The 24,186-nt window shown below is 42.9% G+C and overlaps 1 pseudogene; it reads right to left on the minus strand.

Moving 5' to 3' along the window:
* Positions 1-4,425: 4,425 nt before the first annotated feature.
* Positions 4,426-15,262, minus strand: LOC144217771 (uncharacterized; annotated as a pseudogene).
* Between the last annotated feature and the right edge of the window lie 8,924 nt (positions 15,263-24,186).

Genomic DNA, 24,186 nt, shown 5'->3' on the forward strand with positions numbered 1-24,186 from the left:
AGATTCAAAGGAATCCCTGGAAAAACTCCAATTTTTAAAAATTTTTTTATGTCTTTATTTTATTTTGAGAGATAGAGTGTGAGTGGGGGAGGGGCAGAGAGAGAGGGAGACACAGAATCTGAAGCAGGCTCCAGGCTCTGTGCTGTCAGTACAGAGCCCGATGCGGGGCTTGAACCCACAGACAGTGAGATCATGACCTGAGCCAAAGTCGGATGCTTAACCGACTGAGCCACCCAGGTACCCCCCCCCAAAAAAAAAAAAAACTCCAATGGTTTTTGCAGAAATAGCAAAACCCATCCTAAAATGTATATAGAATCTCAAACCCCCAAATAGGCCCTTCAACTGATTGAGTCAGGCCCATCTGGATTACCTGTGATAATCTCTCTTACTCAAACTCAACTGTTGATGGTCTTTAATCACATGATACAAGTATTCTGCATACAACCAAAGCACATTGTATCTTTTTCCACAAAAGAATGCAAAGTTCTAGGTGATGTTTATTCTTTCCCTTTGCTATCTTGTACTTCAAATACTGTGATGTAACATTAACTAGTATTATTTATTGCACATTATGGTAGATTCAAGTCCTACTGTAGACATTTCACATGTGTATTCTTGCTCTGTATTCTTTGACTGAAATATAGTCCTAAATCCAACCATATTCTGAGTCCTCCAAGCAAATCACAGAACCTGAAGGTGGTATTAGGGGCCTTCAAATGACTATGCAAATTGAGATAGCATGGATCTCAGTATCTAGTATCCTGTGAAGAAATAGCCCAGAAAACTGATTATGAAAATGAATCTATTAGATATGTTTATCCTTTGTAAGTAAAGCCCTTCAGTCAATCTACTTAAAATTTCACCATGGCGTCCACGGAGTGTGGAATGACATCCAGAGCTTCTCTTTCTCCTTAGGGGCTCTAATGCTATAATGCTATGTATGATCCCTACCCATGCACATTTTTTCTTCAAAGCATTTTTTTTAATGTTTTATTTATTTCTAGGAGAGAGAGAGAGACAGTGTGAGCAGGGGAGGGTCAGAGAGAGAGAGAGTCACAGACCGAAACAAGTTCCAGGCTCTGAGCTGGCAGTCAGCACAGAGCCCGACGTGGGGCTTGAACCCACGAACCGCGAGATCATGACCTAAGCGAAAGTCGGACGCTTAACTGACTAAGCCACCCAGGCGCCCCCTTCAAAGCATTTTTTAAACCTCCGCAACACAAGCACTTTACTATCTCCAGTATTTGCCTGCTCCCTGGCTTATGCCTCAAGATGAATCTTGTGCAGCACCAACAAAGAAAGTTAACCATACTCATTAGTTTATCTGTGAATACTAATTGAGTCTTATTCCTTAATTTTGATCTTATATGCCATATGATAATGTAGAACAGTTATTAGGTGACACAACTATAAGGGAGTCCCAATTATTTTTCTTTTATTTTTTTTTTTAGAATTTTAATTTTTTTTTAATGTTTTATTTATTTCTAGGAGAGAGAGAGAGACAGCGTGAGCAGGGGAGGGTCAGAGAGAGAGGGAGTCACAGACTGAAACAGGCTCCAGGCTCTGAGCTGGCAGTCAGCACAGAGCCCGACGTGGGGCTCGAACCCACGAACTGCGAGATCGTGACCTAAGCGAAAGTCGGACGCTTAACCGACTAAGCCACCCAGGCGCCCCCCAATTATTTTTCAAATTCTATTGTACCTAATTTACCAGTTTGATCAAATTGATGTTCACTGAGAAATAAAAACACACAGTAGAATTACAGAATGGAAAATGCTACCAAATTCTCTTTACCAAAGAGTATCATTAAGAGTATCCACTTCTACATTATCTTATCTATGTAAATACATAGAACACACACACACACACACACACACACACACACACACAGAGAAATTTGTGAATATTATTATACTAAGAAGGCTATGATCTGAATCCTCAAACCCCATATTATGTTCTTCTCCTGCTATTACATGTCCTTGACATTAATGGCCCCATGTTATTATGGGAATATATGATGTTTAAACAATTTTTTTTTTATTTTTTAAGATGTTTTATTTATTTCTGAGAGAGAGAGAGAGAGAGAGAGAGAGCAGGAGAGGGTCAGAGAGAGAGGGAGTCACAGACTCTGAAATAGGCTCCAGGCTCTGAGCTGGCAGTCAGCACAGAGCCCGACGCGGGGCTTGAACCCACGAACCGTGAGATCATGTCCTAAGCGAAAGTCGGACGCTTAACCAACTAAGCCACCCAGGCGCACCTACTTCATGCCATTTTAATAAATACGTATCTTGGTATGGACATCCTTGGGCTGATTTTTTGGGCGGATCTCTGTGCATCCTGGATCTAGTTATCTGTTTCCTTCCTCACATTGTTTTCAGCTATTATTTCTTCAAGTAAATTTTCTGCCATTTCTCTTCTTTTGGGATCCTTTTAATGTAATGTTAGTATGCTATTATGCTTGATGGAGTCATTGAGTTCCCTATCTTCAATCTGCATGCTCTTATTTGTGCAGCTTGATTACTTTCCATTACTCTGTCTTCCAGGTCATTAATTCACTACTTTGTTTCATCTCACCTTTTTATTCCATCAAGTGTATTTTTAATTTATCATGTTCTTCATCTCTGCTTGGTTCTTTTTAATCTATTAAGGGTCTCAGTGCTGTACCCCACTCTTCTCAAACCTACATTGAGTATCTGATCATTACTTTAAGTTCTCTATCCAGAATATTACTTATATCCATTTTGCTTAGGACTCCTCCTGTGGTTTGGTCCTGTACTTTCATTTGAGAGATATTCCCGTCTCCTCATTTTGTCTAACTCTGTGTCTATTTCTGCGTATCAGGAAAGTCAGCTATGTCTCCTGCTCTCGAAAGTCACGACCTTATGAAGAACAGGTCTTGTAATGCCCTGCAGTGCATGGTCTCCTGTGTTCTGGGACCTGTTGCTTCAGGGGGTGTCTCCTATGTGTGTTGCCGGTGCCCCGCTGTTGAGTCCTAGACTCTTTTTCTTCCGTCTAGTCTCCTGCAGAGGCTCTCTTTGCCTGTTGTGGGCAGTGTTTGGTCCAGGCTGGGTGGAGCACATTTTAATAAGATATGTGTTGGTCTGCTTGTGAAATGAAACCTGTTGAAGCTGCCACCTCCGGAACCGATGTTCCACAAAACACGCAGGGCAGGAGATGAGGCAGATTTGTTCTGGTCTTCTGGGGAAGGGGGCCCAGAGCGTCGACTGAAGCAAGTGTGCTGGGAAAGGCAGATCACCAGAGCACAGGGGGGCAGGGGTTGGTGTAAGAAAGTTAGGTAAGGAGTGTTGGTGCTGCGCTGGTTCCAGCAGATGCCCATGTGCTTATGCTGAGGGGCCAGGGAGAGAAATGGTACCTGCCAGCTCCTTTGTTCCTAAAGGAGTGTCCCCATGATGCCTGCCTCTCCAGGCCATGCTCTGAGTAAATTGTTCTCCTTCCCATCTTCCCCTAGCATTTTCCAAACTGGTGACTCCTGGCTGTATCTCCACTGGCTGTTTGTCATGCTCTCCCAGAGCCCAGCCTGCAGAACTGGGGCTTCAAGTCCCGCTGGTTGTAAGAACTCATGAAATTTGGCCCCTCTGGCTTTCAAAGCCAAGTGTTACGGGGATTCCTCTTCCCTAGGTGGGCTCCCCAGTGTAACAGACTGTTTTATGCCTTCTCCACACGACCGGTTTCCATCCCTCCACAAAAGGCTGGTCTGGCTCACTCCCAAACTGCATCTTTGCCCTTCCTACCTTCTCTGATATGGCCTCTTCTCTACCATTAGATGTTGACTTTGTTCTGCCGGTCTCAGGGTCAATGTCTGGACTATTTATGGGGATGTGAGTGTTGTCTAGTTGTAGCCATGAAAGGAGAGGAACTTAATGTCTTCCTACTCCACAATCTTCCCTAATTCTCTCTTCCCTTTGATTCGTTTATCAAATGTGTACTAAATTCACATACTGGGGGGAAAAGTTACAAACGGAGAGGGAGGGAGGTGAACCATGAGAGACTCTTGGATACAGAGAACAAACTGAGGGTTGATGGGGGGTGGTAGGGGAGAGGGGGAAAGTGGGTGATGGCATTGAGGAGGGCACTTGTTGGGATGAGCACCGGGTGTTGTATGGAAGCCAATCTGACAATAAGTTATATTAAATAAATAAATGCACATACAGAGTGCTACTCGATGCTGATTGTAATAGGCTCAGCAGCAAACAAACCCCCTGCTCTCGTGAAGCTTCTATTACAGGGGACATCGATTTTGAACCCACCATTAGGGTTTGATAAATGCCTAAATAATTATTATGTTTAGGGCCTTTTTCTTGAGTGACAGCTACAACTGCCAAGGTCCTTGTACCTTGTACACTGCACCGCTCGTGTGACCTTGGGATCACCGGGATGTGTTCAGCTATGGCTAAAACTTTCGCTTTAATGAAACAAATGTTTTCCCTTCTGTGAGACTGAATGAGATTTATCCCCAGCGTGGATTCTGTGATGAATTTTAACATACAAACTTGAACTGGACTGCTTACCACAGGTCTCACACTTGTAAGGTTTCTCCCCTGTGTGAACTCTCTGATGAGATTTTAGATGACCAGACTGACTGAAGACCTTACCACACACGTTACATTTGTACGGTTTCTCTCTGGTGTGGGCTCTCTAATGAACTTTAAGATTTGAGGTCCTAGTGAAGTGCTTACCACATGCCCTACAGGTGTACGGGTTCTCTCCCACATGGACACTCTGGTGCACATCTAGATCCAAGCTCGTCCTGTAACCCTTCCCACATTCCTCACATTTGTATGGCTTTTCGCTGGTGTGGACTTTCTGATGAGCCTGCAGGCACGATTTCTGACCAAATCCCTTCCCACATTCTTCACATTTGATGGTTTTTCTCCACTGTGGACTTGCTGGTGTGTCAAAAGAGAGGAGACTCATCTGAAGCTCTTCTTCCCACATTCCTTACAATGATAGGGTTTCTCCTCTGTGTGGAACCTCCGATGGTAATAAAGATGTGTCCTTGAAAAGAAGCTCTTTCCACATTCCTCACACTTGAATGGTTTCTGTCCCATGTGGACTTTCTTATGGATACGCAGACGTGAGCGCCAAGTGTAGGACTTCCCACACTCCTCACATTAGTACGGTTTCTCTCCCGTGTGGACCACGCAATGACTATTAAGTGCCGATTGACGACGGAAGTTCTTACCACAGATATCACACTTGAATGGCTTCTCCCCGGTGTGGACCCTCTGATGGTCTTGAAGATGGCAAGCATTAACGAAGGCCTTTCCACATCCCCCACACTTATAAAGTTTCTCCCCCGAGTGTAACCTGCGATGAATACTAAGTTCGGATCTACAACTGAAGCCTTTCCCACATTCCTCACATTTGAATAGCTTCCCTAAAGCGTGGATTTTCTGATGAGTTTGCAGATGTGAGCTCTGACTGAATTCCTTCCCGCACTCATCACACCTATAGCACTTCTCTCCCAGGTGAACTCTCTGATGAATACGAAGTGCCGAGTTATAAAAGAAGCATTTCCCACACTCGTGACATGTGTGAGACTTCTCTCCTGGTTTTATCTGTTGAAGATCACAGTGGGAGGTATCACTGAAGAATTTTTTACACTCTTTCCCCAGTGAAGTTTTCTGTCCTGTGTGGGTTATAGACAGTGCCGGCCCAACCTGGCTGGGTGAATCCCACAGTGTGTGGAATTGAGAACTCTTGACCAGGGAGTCTTGACACCAGGTTAAGTCATTTGCAATATGTTGCCAGATTTGCTGGCAGGAAAGTTCTTCATGTCGTTTTGCTTTAGGAATTGTCTCCATCTTTTGTTGGACTTTGTCTCCTAAAAGACAGAGAACGCAGAGATGTGGACAAAGGAAGACTTTGTTCAGTGTCCTCAAGATTTAACAGTTAGAAAAGAGCATGAGACTTTAATGAACCCAGGGAATAGTCCCTATAATCTTCTAGTCTGTACCATGGCCTCTAGTTTAAATGCCTCCAGAAACTAAGAGGTAACCTAGTAGGGTCCATCCACTAGGCACCAATGAAACAAATTTAGAATCATGCCAAGCCTCATATGTAATAGACAAGTTAGAAATCAAAGACTTAACAAAAATGATAATGATACATTAATTTTGCTATTTCCACTGAATTTCATAAATCAGTGTAAATTCTTAAATAGTATAATATGCAAGTAAGTTATATACACAACGAAGCCCTCTGTCCTCAACATCACAGAGATAGTTCTAAGCCCCTGGAATGTCATGCCTGAAATGAGTGCCATAGGAACTTGGGTCACATTAGATACTCTAACAATATGATTTAGGAATGACGCCGACCACACCAAAAAGACTAAGAACTTGATTTTGGGTGGGGCTTTCAATCACCTGGTGGTGTGGACCAAGAGGCTGAGAATAAGCACGTGAAACCATTCAGTCTACCATGAATGGTTATATGAGAGAGCTCCAATAATTACTCTGAGGATCAGGTGAGTTTCCCTAATTGCCAATATCCTGTGTATAATTATACACTTTCATTTTGGTTTAATTTTTTAATGTTTTATTTATTTCTGAGAGAGAGAGAGACACAGCGTGAGCAGGGGAGGGTCAGAGAGAGAGGGAGACACAGAATCTGAAACAGGCTCCAGGCTCTGAGCTGGCAGTCAGCACAGAGGCCGACGCGGGGCTCGAACCCACGAACCGCGTGACCATGACCTAAGCGAAAGTTGGACGCTTAACCGACTAAGCCACCCAGGCGCCCCTGAAAGCTACAGCCTTTTAGTCGTCTGTAAAATAAATGTAAACTCATGCAATAAGCATTTAGGGGGGAAAAAAGGGGGCAGAAGCCATCAGAGCATCATTACTTGTAGGAATGGGGTGATTGCATGAATCGCCTTATAGGCATACACGTAAATCTACACACAAATGAAATGTGACTTTTGGATACACTGGAAGATGCATTTCCTAGTAGGGCTTGTGCTAGGAAGCCTAAAAAGTTTGAAAACTTAGTTCAGGAACTCAGCAAGTCTTTAATTAAACAAATTGTTCAAATGGAAAGTCCTAAGGGAGAAAACTTGGAAAAATATTAATAGGTGAGGATCCACCTCTTGGTAGATACTAGTCTGTGGTTATATTTAATAAACTGTCCCTTTAAAATAATTTTCTTTGGGTGCGGGATATAGGAAGTCTCTCTGAGGATATGACAATTTTGAGCGGGCATTTTCCGGATACTTTCCAGGTTATGATGTTCATCAATTGCAAATGAAACAGTAAGTTTCATAATAAATATATGGAAATTATGTGAGACGATTATTCTTATTTAATGGCTACATTTGTAGAAAATAAAGGTGCAGAAATATATGCCTTATTTTTGACCAAAAATGATCAAGAATAGACAACACTCAGCTCTGTGACTGGTGTCACCCCATCCCCGTCGGCACACGGAGGGGAAACTTGGCTACAGTGATGTGGAGGTAGACTTTTTAAGATGCCAATGCGATGTAGATGGGCAAATTGTGCAAAACAAAAATAACTTTCACATTGATTACTATCTGAGAGATCAGGAAATTGATATTTTTTTCTCCACTTGTAGGGTAGCTATCTAGGAATAGACATCAGAATCTGCACTTATTTATTTAAAAAATGTTTTTCAATGTTTATTTTTGAGAGAAACAGAGACAGAGCGTGAGAGGGGGAGGGACACAGAGAGAGAGGGACACACAGATTTCAAAGCTGGCTCTAGGCTCTGAGCTGTCAGCACAGAGCCCGATGAGGGGCTCAAACTCATGAACCATGAGATCATGAGCTGAGCTGAAGTCAGAGTCTTAACTGACTGAGCCACCAGGCGCCCCCAGGATCCTCATTTATTTTTTTAACATTTATTTTTGAGAGACAGAGCATGAGCAGGGGAGGTACGGAGAGACAGAGAGACACAGAATCCAAAGCAGCCTCCAGGCTCTGAGCTGTCAGCACAGAGACTGACGTGGGGCTCAAACTCACAGACCATGAGATCATGACCTGAGCTGAAGTAGGATGCCCAACCAACTGAGCCATCCAGGCACCCCCAGAATCCTCATTTTAAAAAAGATTTTCTTGGGGTGCTTGGGTGGCTCAGTTGGTTAAGTGACCGACTCTTGGTTTTGACTCAAGTCATGACCTCACACTTTGGGAGTTTGAGCCCCATGTTGGGCTCTGTGCTGACACTGCAGAGCCTGCTTGCAATTCTCTCTCTCTCCCTCTGTCTTTGCACCTTCCCTGCTCATGCTATCTCTGTCTCTCTCAAAATAAATAAAGTTTAAAAATTTTTAAAAAATATGTTCTTGGGGTGCTTGGCTGGCTCAGTCAGGAGAGCACATGACTCTTGATCTTGGCGTTATAACTTCAAGCCCCATGCTGGGTGTAGGAATTACTTTAAAAAATATTTTTTGAAAAGAAAAGTATTTTGGGGGGGAGAATGGAAGATGGCAATGGAATAAGAGGACCCTAGGTGCCCCTCTTCCCATGAACACAACTAGATAACTATGAAACATCCTCAATACCCCAGAAATCAACCTGAACAATGGCAGCACAAACTCTATAACTGAAGGTAGAGAAGAAGCCACAGAGAAGTTAGGAAGCATGGAGACAGTTTGGGAAAGACACGGATCATGCTGCTGTGGTGAAGAGGGGGCTGCAGTTGCAGAGAAGGGGGTGAGACAGCCTAGCAGACAGGGGAGCGCACGGGGAAAATGAATCCCCAGGGAAACTGGCTTGGAAAGCCAGAGGGGCCAAATTTCAGGAGTTCTTGCAATCAGCGGTGCTTAAAGCCTGGAGCTGTAAGTCAGCAGGCTTGGCTTGGGGACAGGCTAGTCTTTGGGGCTGCTCTTAGAAGGAAAGCAGGACAAACAGCCCACAGACATACAGCATGAAAATAGCGATCTGAGGAGCACCTGGGGGGCTCAGTCGGTTAAGAGTCCGACTTTGGCTCAGGTCATGATCTCATGGTTCGTGGGTTCAAGCCCCGCGTCGGGCTCTGTGCTGACAGCTCAGAGCCTGGAGCCTGCTTCCGATTCTGTGTTTCCCTCTCTTTCTGCCCCTCCCCTGCTCGTGCTCTATTTCTCTGTCTCTCTAAAAAATGAATAAACATTATAAATAAATAAATAAATAAATAAATGGCATACAAATCTGTAAAGAAGAAGTCAAACTTTCACTGTTTGCAGAAGCCATGATATTCTGTATAGAAAATTTGAAAGAGGAGCGCCTGGGTAGCTCAGCCGGTTAGTACCTGACTTCGGCTCAGGTCATGATCTCACGGTCAATGTGTTCCAGCCCCGCATTGGGCTCTGTGCTGACAGCTCAGAGCCTGGAGCCTGCTTCAGATTCTGTGTCTCCCTCTCCCTCTGCTCCTCCCCTGCTCATGCTCTGTTTCTCTCTGTCTCAAAAATAAATAAACATTAAAAAAACACACACACAAACCTGAAAGACTCCACTAAAAACCTGCCAGAACTAATAAATGAATTCAGTGAAGCCACAGGATACAAAATCAATGTACAGAAATCTGTTATATTTCTACACACCAATAATGAAGCAGCAGAAAAAGAAATTAAGGAATCAATCCCACTTACAAGTGCACCAAAAATAATGAGATAGTTAGGAATTAAGCTAACTAAAGAGGTGAAAGACCTGTACTCTGAAAACTAGAAAACACTGATGAAAGAAACTGAAGATGACGCAAAGAAATGGAAAGACATCCCATGCTCTCAGACTAGAAGAACAAATACTGTTAAAATGTCTGTACTACCCAAAGCAATCTACGTATTTAATGCAATCGCTATCAAAATACCTGTCAGAATGGCTAAAAGCAAAAACACGAAAGACAACAAGCATTGGTGAGGCTGTGGAGAAAAAGGAACCCTTGTGCACTGTACGTGGGAATGCAAATTGGTGCAGCCACTGCGGAAAACAGAACGGAGGATACTTAGAAAGTTAAAAATAGGGGTGTCTGGGGGCGCCTGGGTGGCTCAGTTGGTTAAGCATCTGACTTCGGCTCAGGTCATGATCTCATGGTTTGTGGGTTTGAGCCCTGCATCGGGCTCTGTGCTGACAGCTTGGAGCCTGGATCTTGCTTTGGATTCTGTGTCTCCCTCTCTCAGCTCCACCCCCACTTGCACTCTGTCTCTCAAAAATGAATAAATATTTTTTTCCTTTTTTTTTTACATTTATTTGTTTTTGAGAGACAGAGTAAGACAAAGCGTGAGTGGGGGAGGGGCAGAGAAAGGAGATGCAGAATCCAAAACAGGCTCCAGGATCTGAGCTGTCAGCACAGAGCCTGATGCAGGGCTCGAAGCCACAAACCATGAGATCATGACCTGAGCCGAAGTCGGACACTCAACCGACTGAGCCACTCAGGCACCCCTGAATAAATACTTTTTAAAAAAAAGTCTTAAAAAAGTTAAAAACAGAACTACTAGCTATTCACCCAAAGAATACTAAAACATGAATTCAAAAGGATACGTGCACCCCTATGTTTATAGCAGCGTTGTTAACAACAGCCAAATTATGGAAGCAGCCCAAGTGTCCATCAGCTGATAGATGGATAAAGATGTGGTATGTATACACAATTGAATATTATTCAGCCAGAACAAAGAATGAAATCTTGCCACTGGCAATGATATGGATGGATCTAGAGAGTATAATACTAAGTAAAATCAGTCAGTCAGAGAAAGACAAATACCATGTGATTTCACTCATCTGTGGAATTGAAGAAAGATGACAAATGAACAAAGAGGAAAAATAAAAGAGAGACCAATCAAGAAACTACAGAGAACTGATGGTTACCAGAAGGGAGATGGGTGGGGGGTGGGTGACATGGGTGACGGGGATGAACACACCTGTTGTGATGAGCACTGGGTGATGTATGGAACTGGTGAATCACTATATTGTACACCTGAAACTGATATGACACTGCACATTAACTGGAATTATGATAAAATCTTTTTAAAAAGTATTTATTTCCAGAAATGACTATGTCCCCTACCAAAGGAAAGCCACAGGAAAACCATGTTCCCTAGTATGGTCACAACCACAGTGCTTAGAAGTTTCCTTATGAAAACAGGTGAACATAAGAGAAGGGAAGCAAAAATAATGTAAAAACAGGGAGGGGGACAAACCATCAGAGACTCTCTAATACAGAGAGCAAACTGAGGGTTGCTGGCGGGGTGTTGGGGGGGGGGATGGGCTAAATGGGCAAGGGGCATTAAGGGCACTTGTCGGGATGAACTCTGGGTGTTTTATGCAAGCGATGAATCACTAAATTCTATTCCTGAAATCATAATGACACTGTATGTTAACTCACTTGGATGTAAGTTAAAAATGAATTTAAAATAAATAACCAAATAAATATTTCAAAAATAAAAAAGAAGTTTCCTTGTGATAACAGTCAAGTATACATAAAGAATCGCACTTAAGTGTGATTACATCTATGTAAGTAGAAATTGGATAGAGAGCCATTTGAAAACAAGAAACGTTCTGCAAGATCTTCAATTCACTCTGGTTTATGGATCACTTATTAGTGATTTCCATGAGTCACGGAGTGACTGGGTGAAAAGGAAGCCTACGCACTGGTTTCTTACAAGGTTTGGGTGTTTCTTTGGGCTGTTTCTTTAAAAATGGGGTGGAAAAACTTTGGACAAAGGTAAATTGGTCTTCTGCATCAGTTTTTTTCAAATGGCAAATGAAAGACCTTTTAGCACCCTGTAAAATAAATTTAAAAGCCTGTAAGAAGCATTCAGGAAAATAATCTATCTTGTCTCACCACAAGCAAGAAATACAGTTAATTTCTCCCATCCATTAAGTCATTCTCTAAGTCAATAAATATTTACAGGTATCTGCCACATTCCAGGACTAGCCTAGGAACTGAGGACACATGGATAATCAAATCGATTAAAATTTGAGGCGCCTGGGTGGCTTAGTTGGTTAAGCGTCTGACTTTGGCTCAGGTCATGATCTCACGATTCGTGGGTTCGAGCCCCATGTCGGGCCCTGTGCTGCCAGCTCAGGGGCTGGAGCCTGGTTCGGATTCTGGGTCTCCCTCTCTCTCTGGTCCTCCCCTGTTCACGCTGTCTCTCTCTCTTAGAAATAAATAAAACATTTTTTTAAAAATCAATTAAAATTCTCCTCCTGAAGATTATATCCACTGGGGAGAGAGGGGTGAGAGGCAAAGACATATGAGATAGAGTATAAGGCAAGAAGCGTAAAGACAGCATTGTATTTTTTTGGGGGGGGTTTCTTTTTTTTTTTTTTACAAATAGTTTATTGTCAAATTAGATTCCACATAACACCCAGTGCTCATCCCCACGAGTGCCCTCCTCTATGCCCATCCCCCCATCCCCCCTACATCCATCAGTCCTCAGTTTTTGTCAGCATTCAAGAGTCTCTCATGGTTTGCCTCTCTCCCTTTCCCCCACAATTTCCCCCCTTCTTCTCCCCCTTGTTCCTCAGTTAAGTTCCTCCTAATCCTCCTATATGTGCAAACATATGATATTTGTCCTTCTTATTTCTGTCCTTCTTATTCCTTATTATTGGCTGACTTATTTCGCCCAGCATAACACCCTCAAGGTCCATCCATGTTGCTACACATGGCCAGATTTCATTGTTTCTCACTGCCATGTAGTATTCCATGGTATAGATAAACCACATCTTCTTGATCCATTCGTCTGCTGATGGAAACTTAGGCTCTTTCCATGTTTTAGCTATTGTGGAGAGTGCAACAGCATTGTATTTTAAATGGAATGGTCAGAAGGCCTGTGTCATGGTATTAAAACTTTGCAGACACCTGAATGAAGAAGGGAAGAGCCAGCACAAATATACCATGAAAGAATATTCCAGGCAGAGCAAAGAAGTAAAGGACCCTGAGGAAGAAGCTTCTGTAACATACTTAATAATGGTTCCTGGAAGATGTCCATGCTCATCCCCAGAACCTGTGAACATACGTTATGTTGTATTCATTGGGTTGCAGATGCAATGTCGGGTGCTGATCAGCTGATCAGAAAAAAGCGGATGATCTCCTGGATTATCGGGGAGGAATGTAATCAGAAGGGTCCTGAGAGACAGCAGACACAAGGGGCAGAAGAGCGGCAGAGGGAGAGTTTCCAAGCACCGTCAGGAAGATGCTATGTCGCTGGTTTTGAAGGTGGAGGAGGGAGAATGAGAGCCAAGATCCGTGCAGGCCCTGCATGCCGGTAACCGAAGGGAAAAATCTCTCCCCTCGAGCATCCAGAAAGGAACACAGCCCTGTATACACCCTGATACCATCCCAGTGAGGTGTCAGAGTTCACACCTCAAGAACAAAAACACCTTAAAATTCTGTTGTTTGGTCAGCTACACTCATAGTAATTTGGTAAGTCAGCAATAAGCAAAGTACAGCACACTTGGCAGCAGAAGGGCAATGTGGGTGGAGAAATGGAGTGAGAGGGGCACCTGGTTGGCTCCATCGATAGAGCATGGGACTCTTGATCTTGGTTGTGAGTTCGAGCCCCATGTTGGGTGTAGAGACTACTTAAAAATTAAAACAATCTTGGGGCGCCTGGGTGGCTCAGTTGGATAAGCGTCCAACTTCGGCTCAGGTCATGGTGTTATAGCTTGTTTGAGCCCTACCTGGGGCTCTGTGCTGACAGCTGGGATCCAGGAGCCTGCTTTGGATTCTATGTTTCCCTTTCTCTCTCTCTCTTTTTTTTTCTCCTCCCTTTCTCTCTTGCCCCTCCNCTGCTCACGCTGTCTCTCTCTCCCCTAGAAATAAATAAAAATTAAGAAAAAAGTAAATACACATCAAAAAATTAAAAAAATAAGTACAAAATTAATTTTTTTTTTAAATTTTGGAAAAAGAAAGAAAAATGGAGAGAGGACAGGAGATGTATTCAAAGGAGGGAGTGGAGATGCAGAGCAGACCACAGGGGACTCCAAGAGCCACTTTAGAGGCGCCGGGGTGGCTCAGTTGGTTGAGAATCTGATGTTGGTGCAGATCAGGATCTCACGGTTCGTGGGTTCGCATCCCACATTGGGGTCTGTCCTGACAGCCTGAAGCCTGGAGCCTGCTTCCGCTTCTGTNCTCCTAATCCTCCTATACGTGCAAACATATGATATTTGAAAAAAACTTTTTAAATAAATAAAAGAAAGCCACTTTAAATGTTTTTTAACTTTGGGGGGGGAAGAAGCTGTAATGGCTTTTTAAAAATTGTTTTAATATTTTTATTTTATTTTTGAGCAAGAGAAAGACCTGAGCCGAAGTCGGATGCGCAACCAACTGAGCCACCCAGGTGCCCCAGAAGCCATTTTTGAACAGAGGAATGGCAATGTCACTTCCACCTCCTAAGGATCACCTTGGCTGCCCTGGTGGGTAACGGACGTAGGGTAGGAAGGGTGGAAGCAGGACAACCCATAAAAAGGCTGTTGTAATTATCCAGGAAGGAGGTTTGGCAGTTTAGAACAAGGCGATGGAAATGAGCATGGGAACATGTGAAACAGACGGAAGAGTTGCCTCCAAGACTTACAGTTACTTGGATCTTACCTGAGTTGCCTTTTCTTTGGGCTACTAGCTTCATCATCCAAAACTTTCCTTCCCTTACCAAGTGGACTATATCTCGTTTGAACGGCTGATGCCCTGCGAGCACACAAAGTCACACGTGTTCTAGGTACAATTCACTGGAGAATTAGGTTCCCAGTACATACTCTTCAAGCAATCAGAAGCAGTGCTTTTCAAACTTTCTGTTTTCATGAGCCATTTGAAGAGATACCAATTGTCAGATCTCCTACACATATATGAGTTAGAAAGTGCTTACTCTTCTTTAATTTCTTGGAAGAGTGGGAGAAGCTTGCTACTATCTTGTTTGTGTGTTTCATTAAAGTTGATAATAGGGCTCCCTGTACTGGTTTTATAACTCATGATAGGGTCAGAAATACAAACGGTAGAGCTGTATACCATCCATTTCATTCTTCAACAAAACAAAAACTTGCCTATTGATAAAAAAAATAAAATAATGCTCCCCGTGTGTCCACAGATATTAGGAAAGTCAGATCCCCAAACTCAGAGAACCATTTCAAGGGTCCCAAAGCCTCGAAAACCAAAGGATACAAAGCTACTCCTGGAGACTTAACATTCAGTGACAGAGAGGTCATGTCCTCACCCACAGAGACCAGATTCCCGAAGTTCTCCAGCATCTCGTCTCGGTACAGCTCCCTCTGGGCGGGGTCCAGCAGCCCCAGCTCCTCCTCCGTGAAGACCACGGCCACGTCCTTGAACGTCACTGCCTCATACAACACCAAGCGCACATAACCTCAATCTTACAACCAACCTTTGCTGAGAGGGACAGCGCTAAGATACTATCTTCTTATCTGTCACTTTTATTCAATAGAATAAACGGCTAACGTTCTTGACCCTTGGCCTCCCGCGTGAACTTGAGCAGGTTTCTTATATTTTATATATGTAAGTGGAAGATGCGATCAAGAACCTCTTCATACAGCAGCTCTAAGGAGTAAATGCAGAGATAGAACTAATTGCCTGGCAAATCCAGCAAGACTGGATGTTTTAAACTAAAGTTACACCATAGTGTATAGCTGGAGGCAACCAAGCTGTCCCTTAGGTGGTGAATGGATAAACCATGCATATCCATACCAGAATATAATTTAAAATGTTTTTTTAATGTTTACTCAGTTTTGAAAGAGAGAGAGAAAGCGTGCGCACACATAGGCGGGCAAGTGAGCAGGGGAGGGGCAGGGAGAGACAGAGAGAGAGAGACAGAGAGAGAGAGAGAGACCCAGAATCTGAAGTAGGTTCCAGGCTCCGAGCTATCAGCACAGAGCCCGACACGGGGCCCAAACCCATGAACCATGAGATCATGACATGACCCAAAGTCAAATGCTCAAGCAACTGACTGAGTCACCCAGGTGCCCCATACCAGAATATAATTTAAGAGGGGAAAAAAAAGAACCATCAAGCCACAAAAAGACATGTTTTTACCTTAAACTCATATTACTGAGTAAAAGAAGCCAATGTGAAAGCCAACCATATGACATCCTGGAAAAGGTAAAACTGTGGAGACTGTAAAAGTATCAGTGGTTGCCAGGGGTGAGGGGAAGGGAGGGGTCAATAGGTGGAACGCAGGATTTTTAGAGCAGTGATATGACTCTGTATGATGCTATAATGGTGGGGCCAGGCCATATCATTATGTTGTCCAAAGTTGACCAGAGCAACAGAAAGAACATCAAGAGTGAATATGAACGTAATCTAGGGACTCTGAGTGATAACGATGTCCCAATACAGGTTCACCGATTGTAACAAGTGCCCCACTCTGGTGGGGGATGTAGACGATGGGAGAGACTGTGGCTGTGTGGGGACAGGGGTACATGGGAAATCTCTGTACTTTCTGCTGGATTTTACTGCCAATGCTAAACTGCCCTAAAAAATAAAATCTATTATTGAAAAACAAATACACAAACCTAAAGTTATATGTTACTTTGAGAAGACTCATCAACACATGAAGGAATAAGAGTAGACCAGGGGCACCTGGGTGGCTCAGTGGGTTAAGTGTCCGACTCTTGGTTTCGGCTCAGGTCATGATCTCACCATTTCATGGGTTCGAGCCCCATGCTGAGCTCTGTGCAGAGCAGAGCCTGCTTGGGACTCTTTCTCTCTCCCTCTCTGCCCTTCCCTCTCTTTCTCTCAAAATAAATAAATAATTACAATACAAAAATAAATAAAAATAAAAATCTTTAAAACTTTTTTTTATAAAAGTACACCAGCAAGAGGCATGCAGAGTATGACTCAGACACAGGAAAGACAGACTAACTCTTCCTGCATGAAGATCTCCAACAATATTTGCATAAAACAGTGGTTCAAGCCTGCTGCACTGTGCTGTTATTTGAATATTCTGTCTACAAAATGCTAAAATGGCATGTATCAAGTGTACTTTTTCATTATTGAGCTGCTAGTACACAAAAAGTGGGCAGCTTATATGGAGAATTGATTTTTGGAGAAAAAAAAGAAGACATACAGATGGCTAACAGACGCATGAAAAGATGCTCAATATCATTCATCATTAGGAAAACACAAGTCAAAACTACAATGAGATACCGCCATTTGTCAGCAGGGCTAAAATTAAGAACACAATAAGCAACAGGTGTTGGTGAGGATGTGGAGAAAGGGGAACCCTCTTACATTGTTGGTGAGACTGCAAACAGGTGCAGTCACTCTGGAAAACAGTATAAAGGTGCCTCAAATTTTAAAAATAGAACTACTGGGGCGCCTGGGTGGCTCAGTTGTTTTGAGCGTCCAACTTTGGCTCAGGCTGTGATCTCATGGTTCTTGAGTTTGAACCCCGCTTCGGGGCCCTCTGTTGTCAGCACAGCGCCTGCTTCAGATCCTCTGACTCCCTCTCTCTCTGCACCTTCCCCACGTGTTCTCTTTCTCCCTCTCTCAAAAATAAATAAACATTAAAAAAATAGAACTGGGATGACTAGGTGGCTCAGTTGGTACGTGTCAAACTTTGGCTCAGGTCATGATTTCATAGCTCCTGAGTTTGAGCCCTGCCATCAGGCTCTGTGCTGACAGCTCAAAGCCTGGAGCCTGCTTCGGATTCTGTGTCTCCATCTCTCTCTGCCCCTCCCATGCTCACGCTCGGTCTCTCTCTCTCTCTCTCAAAAATAAATAAACATTAAAAAAATTAAAGAAAAAATAGAACTACCCTATACCTAGCAACTGCACTACAAGGTATTTACTCCAGGGATACAAAAATAGTGATTCAAAGGGATACATGCACCCTGATGTTTACAGCAGCATTATCAACGATGGCCAAAGTATAGAAAGAGCTCAAATGCCCATCGATGGATGAGCGGATAAAGAAGATGTGGTATATATGTACAATAGAGTATTACTCGGCAATCAGAACAAAATCTTGCCATTTGCGACTACATGGATGGAACTAGAAGGTATTATGCTAAGTGAAATAAGCCACTCAGACAAATACCATATGATTTCACTCAATAGGGAATTTAAGAAACAAAGCAGATGAACATGGGGGTGGGGAGAGACAGAGGCAAACTATAAAAGAGGCTCTTTCTTAAATTTTTTAAAAAATGTTTATTTATCCTTGAGAGAGAGAGAGAGAGAGAGAGAGACAGTGAATGAGCAGGAAAGGAGCAGAGGGAGAGAGGGACACAGAATCTGAAGTAGCTGCAGGCTCTGAGCTGTCCGCACAGAGCCGGACGTGGAGCTTGAACTCACGAACCGTGAGATCATGACTTGAGCCGAAGTTGGACGCTTAACCGACTGAGCCCCCCAGGCGCCCTAAAAGAGACTCTTAATTGGAGAACAAACTGAGAGTTGCTGGGGAGGAGGGGAGTGGCAGGATGTGTTAAATGGGTGATGGGTATCAGGGAGGGCACTTTTTGTGATGAGCACTGGGTGTTGTATGTAAATGAAGAGTAACTCAATTCTATTCCTGAAACTAATATTACACTGTATGTTAAGTAACTAGAATTGAAATAAAAACTTTGTAAAAAGGGAAATAAGTAAATATATAAGTGGTTCATAATATAGCGACAGAAAATAACTAGTGGCTACCTGCGGTTGTTGAGAACAGGGATCAACTATAAATGGTAATAAGGGGCTTCACTGTAGGAATGAAAATGTTCTAAACCTGAATAGGGGGACATGTGCACCACTTAATGTTACGAAAATTCCTGAATTGAACACACGCAAAGGGGAAATGCTGATATATACAGAATACAGATGGAACTTTTTTTCAAGAGTTGTCTGATAAGCTATGTCTCATTTAAATGAACAAAACTGGACTCAGAGTCCATATAAATAGAGAATACATATTTGACTGAGTGACTAAACAAATAGGAGGAAGGGGATGCTCATCTCTAGAGTAGAAAGCCCATTAATAAAACATGGGTCCCCACAGGAAACTTCAATCACAGAAAGAAAAACAGTAACTTCAGTGTAAAAATGGCTCAGACAAATCCTTCACCAAGAAACAGAATTGACATCATCAATATAAAGCCAAAACACGAAATAAATACATCCTTCAGCTCCTGTTACTGTTGACTGAGAAGGACACCTGGCCACTTTTGTGGAAATGCTGCCAACAATGCATAATCTGAATCAAACCATGAAATACATCATGCAAATGTCACAAGATGGTCTTTCTCCAATATAGTTTGCCTACACATCATGAACAAAAACATCATGATCAAAATGAAGGAATCATTCCAGATTAAAGGAGTCAATAGAAACGTGGCAGCAAAAAAGAAGTCCACAAAACTGGCTTTAATTAGGAGGAAATAGTGAATAAGGATTTAAAATGAAGATCAGAACAGGAGCACCTGGGTGGCTCAGTGGGTTAAGCATCTGACTTCAGCTCAGGTCAAGATCTCATGGCTCGTGTTTGAGCCCCACATCGGACTGTGCTCACAGCTCAGACCCTGGAGCCTGCTTCAGATTCTCTGTCTCCCTCTTTCTCTCTGTTCCTCCCCAGTTTGCGTTCTCTCTCTCTCTCTCTCAAAAAATAGACATTAAGAAAAACAAATTTAAATATGGACTGTGGGTTAGATAACAGCATATGAACAATGTCATTTCCTGATTTTGACCCTGATCATCGTAACTATAGAAGGGAATATCCTTGTTTCTAGGAAATGGGTACTGTTTAAAAGAAAAACACAGCCCTAAATGCTGTCACTTAGACCACGTGACCAAACTGGTTATGCCTAACCTAAATGCAGTTTCAACCTCCCCCAGAAACTCAGGAATTCTCTGATAAACACCAGGTGAGTAATCTGTCACACAGGCCCTCTCCATCCCCCCAAGATGCATAAGCTCCCCTGCTCTTTTCTCTTAAGAAAAAGTGACCCTGCCTGAACAATCCTTTCTTTCCACTTGCTAATAACTTCCTTGCCCCACCCCCCTCCCCATACACACCTTACATTTTGTACTCTCCTATTTGTTTTATGGGATGCCGCCCAATTTACAAATTGTTTAATAAAGCCAATGAAATCTTCACGTAATTTACTAATCGCTTAATAAAGCCAATGAAATCTTCACGTTTTCAGTTGAATATTTGCTACCAATACAAATATTTAGAAGATTCGAAGAAGTATCTTCTGCAGCACAATCCCAAATTCTTCGAAAAAAAGAGATGTGTGAAGAAAAAAAAAAGGAAAGGACAGTTGACAGCTGACAGCAGCTAGGTCTTGGGATCTTCAACTCATACATAATTCCAAGAATATCAGCAATTTTTAGACATAACCACTTAAGTGGCAATTGTGCACCAAGAAACGCAATCTTGTGTGTGTGTGTCACAGACCAAGGAAAGAGAGGAGGCTCTGAAATACCACAATTATGTCTTTGTCCCTGAGAGATCATGAGATATTCTGCCCTCCTTGAGACCTTATTTTCTAGCCAGAAATGGTTTCGGAATGTTAACCTTAAAAATAAAACTGCCAGTTATTTTAGTGGAATAGCAGAGTGCTGCAATCCAGGACAAGCAAGATATGGCAAAAACCACAGGCAAGTCCGCAGAACAAAGGCGAGGGCCATTCTTTGACAGAGGAAAGGGAGAAACTGGATAGGCTGCAATAAACAAAAAGTCCATTGGATTAACTGTGACTTGGAAGTATGGTGGCTTTTCATTGGCTGAGTTTTGACAATTTCTCATCGGCTGGGCTGATGCAGGGCTGGGGGAGGAAAGCCATTCTTTTTCCCTCTGGGTTAATATCGAATAGTTAAAGTGGTATCAGCCTGCACGGTGGTCTCGTCCAATTGGGTCTACCATTGACGAGAGCGATGAGTGTGACGCCATTCTAAAGGTTTTTCTCATTAATTTTCACAGGAGTAACTCTTCAGAAGGAGTTGGGAATTATCCAGCTTTCGATTAGGATCAAAGAGAAATGCCAGGAGTCACTGCAGCTGGAGCTCTCGCCCCGTCCCATATTCATGGCTTTCAGGTTACTAAGCACTTAACAAAATTAAAGACTAATACCAAGAGCTCAACATTCACCAGGTGGCAGGAACTGTCCTTAAGGCTTTATTTAACCCATCTTGTTTAACTCTCAAACCACTGTATTATGGGATGGTAGGAATGTCATCCCAAGTTTACAATAAAAAAAAAAAAATTGGACACAGAAATGTTACGTCGCCCAATGTTCACAGAGTGAAAAGGCAGAGCGAGGGTAAGATGGGCTGCCTGGGGCGGGGAGAGGGGCAGGACCGCAGGCAAAGAGTCCGGGAGACCCTCCACCAGCCCATGCACAGCACAACAGCCCCAAACGCAAATAGGGTCCCTGGAGGGAGACGCCACTCCAGCCCTCAAGTGACCGCTGTCTGACGCAGCTCTTTTCCCCAAATCAATGGCCGGTGGTACTGGGACCCAGGGAAGTTCAGAAGGGTCTCGAAACCAGAACCCACTCACCACTGACACAGAACTGGCAGCAACCTGGCCACCCGAACGGAAGTGCCTGGGACCGCTCCGCCCCAGGCTGCACTGGGGATCAACTACCCAGAATTCATCTTTCCAGGCTCCCTTGCGGAAGTGGACGAGTCTCTACGGAACTTCCGGACTACACTTCCCAGAAAGCCAGAGAACCCACCCTCCTCGCCCGGAAGTGCTTGCGCCTCCTGGGAGATTCGGGAGTATGGTTCCCACAGTGGCCGTGGGAGCGGAGTTCATATTGTCGAGTTCAAGGGCAGTAGTACGTAAATTCCCACACTAGGGGCTAGACTTAACCTCTCCGGAATCCGTTAGCAGAAAATATTCTAGGTTATTTGAGCTGCTATAGTTTTGTCTCTACTATAACAGCAAACCTAGCTGTTATCCAAATATATCAAATATATATGAATATATAAATGATATATGTTGCAAATATATCATTGGAAAGTTTGGTTCAACTGCAGTGGTGAACTTCAGATCCTCTGAAGAATGCACAAGGTGAAGGCTTAAGAAGCTGCACACTTGGAAATCTACACTGCAGAAGTGTTGATAAACACACTTTAACACCGTACTACAAAATTCATGGGCCCAAGACCATTACGGTAATTTGACTGATTTTTTTTTTTTTAATGTTTCCGTTCGGGTGGCCAGGTTGCTGGGGGGAATTGGAGGAAAGTGGTCAAAAGGTACAAACTTCCAGCTATAAGAAATAAGTACTAGAGGGGGCGCTTGGGTGGCTCAGTCAAGCGTCCAGCTTCGGGTCAGGTCATGATCTCACGGTTCGTGGGTTCGAGCCCTGCATCAGGCTCTGTGCTGACAGCTAACTCAGAGCCTGGAGCTTGTCTTCAAATTCTGTGTCTCCCTCTCTCTCTGACCCTCCCCTGCTCATGCTGTCTCTATCTCTCTCTCAAAAATAAATAAAGGACATTAAGAAAAAAAAAAAAGAAATAAGAACTAGGGATGTAATGTACAACGTTACGACTACACCAAACACTGTCATATAATATATAGGAAACTTCTTGTGAGGGTAAATCCTAAGCGTTTTCATCAAAAAATGAAAATGTTTTCCTTTTTTTAAATGTTTATTTTTGAGAAAGAGAGAGAGAGAGAGAGCGCGCACAAGCAGGGGAGGGGCAGAGAGGGAGACAGAATCTGAAGCAGGCTCCAGGCTCTGAGCTGTCAGCACAGAACCCGACATGTGGCTTGAACTCACAAACTGTGAGATCATGACCTGAGCCAAAGTCAGACGCTCAACTGACTGAGCCACCAAGGTGCCTCTTCTTTTTATATATATGAGAAAATGGATGTTAGCCAAACCTACTGTGGTAATCATTTCACAATATATGTAAATTATACCATCATACTGAATGCCTTAAACTTATACAGTGATGTATGCCAATCATTTCTCAATAAAATTGGGGATAAAAAGAAAAATATTTTGTTAATATGTGAAAATATAACAAAACAATGAATATTTAGAAGTATTATAGTCATCATTTCTGGAACTGATGTAATGATCTACAACTATCATCGTTCACTACCCATTCCATATTCCCCTTGCCATCAGCAAACACTTCAGTTCACTGTGGTTCCTTTCCTAGAAGGATGAACCAAATTTTCATGCTTCAAGGTTTTGAGACTTTTAACAGTCCTTCCTGAATTGTGCTGTTGTATTTTTCCATTGGTTTTTGATCATAAGACATAATACTTTTAAGAGATACCTTAAGTGATCTCTTGCATTCCAGACATACTCCTGCTTACCTCCACTGTGCTGTAGCAACTCAATTCTCTCTTTGTTATCAGGATCAATTACCCCAACCAGAAAAATAACTCCTTTCTTTGACTATTCATTCAGAAGAGACATCAAGTGCCCAGTTGGAAGTATCAAGTTCAAGTTCAATGGAACCATCGTTGTGTTTTCTGATGAAATCATTAATCCTCTTGGAATTAAGATCTCGATAGGGCCTGTTCATGGAGACAGGAAGTAAAATATTTGCTATTGGAACACTTGAAGTAGTAGTGAGTGGAGCAACACAAATGTCTACCCCCGGATTCCTGATCTTGTGAAGCTTGGTTATGGACACCATATTCTGGGCACCGATTTAAATCATATACAGTATCTATGAGAATGTTGCCACAGCCCAACAAAATATTGCCACCTACCTGGTAATGTAACTGAATTTTCAAAGGGCTAGTCCACTTTCTATCAATTCCAATATTTCAAGGTAATGGGGAACAGGTAGAAACACTGCATTCCACAAGGATGGGCTCATTGCCACACTTCATTTGCTATGAAGTGAATTCCTTATCAGAAGCAATGCTGTGTGTAGGTTCCTCAAAAAATAAAAATATAACCACCACATGACCCAGTAATTGCACGACTGCATATTTACCCTAAGAACACGAAAACACTAATTTGAGGGGATATATGCACTCCTATATTTATTGCAGCATTATTTACAATAGCCAACTTATGGAAGAAGCCCAAGTGTCCATCGATAGGCGAATCGATAAAGAAGATGTGATTTTTTTAATTCAGCCAGTAAAAAAATGAAATGTTGCCATTTGCAACAACATGGCTGGATCTAGAGAGTATAATGCTAAGTGAAATAAGCCACTCAGAGAAAGACAAGTAACATGATTTTACTCACATGTGGAAGCGAAGAAACAAATGAACAAAGGCGGGGGGAAAGATAAGCCAAAAACCAGACTCTTAACTGTAGAGA

This window comes from Crocuta crocuta, unplaced genomic scaffold (assembly GCF_008692635.1).
Source record: "Crocuta crocuta isolate KB4526 unplaced genomic scaffold, BGI_CrCroc_1.0 scaffold334, whole genome shotgun sequence".
Classification (NCBI taxonomy): domain Eukaryota; kingdom Metazoa; phylum Chordata; class Mammalia; order Carnivora; family Hyaenidae; genus Crocuta; species Crocuta crocuta.